Raw genomic sequence first — 1,723 nt, 5'->3', positions numbered from 1 at the left:
ATATATATATATAAGCTCCTTCTGACACCAGGTTCAAGTAAATTTATCTGCATCTTCTCACCTGCTGGTCTAAATCAGAGGACAACATGTTTATCGTGTTACATTCTGTTTAAAATTGAAATGTAAAGCCTTAAAATCTGTTTCCTGAAGCTTTACATGATTAAGGTTCTTTATTTAGTGAAGTTTATCTGTTTTCTTTTGTCTCATAAAACAAGTTTTGATAACTACCAAAAAATCTCTCCACAACTCATTTAAAAATGTATTCTTAAATCTACGCCTGTGACTTTAAAACAAATCATTATAGAAAATATGAAGTCTTTCTAAAAAAAGAAAAGAAAAACAGTGGAGAGGTGCTAAAATCGTAGACATTCAAAACATGGAATAAAAACAATTTCGGAGGCAGAAACCATCACATTTTATTGTAGATGATGGTTTTGTCCTCTTGTTTGTTTTGACACGTTGGCGCTCCTTCGACACCTGAATCAGTTCAGTTTTCTCTCACRAATCTGGTTCTGGACCTGGAGACCTGGATCAGGACATGTAGGGATACTAAAACCTGAACCTGTAACCCTTGAAGCCAGAGTGATGAATGTCATTGAGTATCTTTGTGTTACACACACACATGAACACACACACGTACACAGACACAGCAGCTGATCAATAAGACTCAGTCATCCAGAGTCTGACAGCTGCAGTGGAGCAGACCTGTCAGGACTGAAGGATGATGTGCGGGTCGGACTCTGATGATCCAGTCTTGGTTGGCTGAGCAGCTGATTTCCAAACAGTTTAATAAAGTGACTGACTGGACGTCTGGTCAGTTGTGTTRCATGTTTCTCTGCTTGTTAACAGAGTGACTTTACATTTCTCYAAATGAAGACCTGACTGTCAGGTTGGGCGATCTTCTTGCCGAGTCAGCAGTTTTCTACATAAAAGCTTAAAGACTGCATCAGGGTGATATTCTAGTTGATTGTACGACTTGATCTTTTATCACAGAGTATTGGTGACAAACAACATCTCCAGGTTTCCATGATGTCTTGAAACATCAACGAGACTTTTCAACGTCCTTGTGTCSCAGAGCCTCATTTTTTTGTCCTGTAAACTTCAAACATGCAAAACAAAATCATTTTGAGTGCCTCAAACCCATTTTTTGATCTGTGTCCGTTTAGTTTCTGTCAGATTGGGGCATATTAAAGAAACAAAATGTCAATAAATCACACTTGAATCTGAACATATTTAAGACAAAACTGCAACAATTGTGTGTCAAGTTCATGAACGCTGAAATTTATTTGCCTTTAGGTTTTGCAAGTGCAAGTTGAAGAGATTCAAAGTAAAAACAATGTGATATCATTTGTCAGCAGCCAGTCATAAAGACACAATTTGGTCCAATTTCTTTAGTTAAATTGATGAAATACACCAAATATAACAAAACCTGTCAGGAAACAGGATTTTATCTTCAACAGACTGCTGAAACCTGGACAAACAGCAAATAATCTGATGATTCATTTCTCTGTCCAGGCCTATGGAAGATAATAAAAGGGTGGTATAATACCGTAGCTTATATATATTAGTGTGTGTGCAGAAGATGGAATATGAACTGGGTCAGGAGGCAAACATGTTGTGTGTCTGCCTTCATCATCTGAAGATCTCMAGAGTTTTGTATATCTGAGCAGAAGAAGATCACACATCTGTGGTGATCGTCACTTTTTAAAATAAACCAACAAAG

This window comes from Austrofundulus limnaeus, unplaced genomic scaffold (assembly GCF_001266775.1).
Source record: "Austrofundulus limnaeus strain Quisiro unplaced genomic scaffold, Austrofundulus_limnaeus-1.0 Scaffold21, whole genome shotgun sequence".
Lineage (NCBI taxonomy): Eukaryota > Metazoa > Chordata > Actinopteri > Cyprinodontiformes > Rivulidae > Austrofundulus > Austrofundulus limnaeus.
This window is presented reverse-complemented; position numbering follows the sequence as displayed.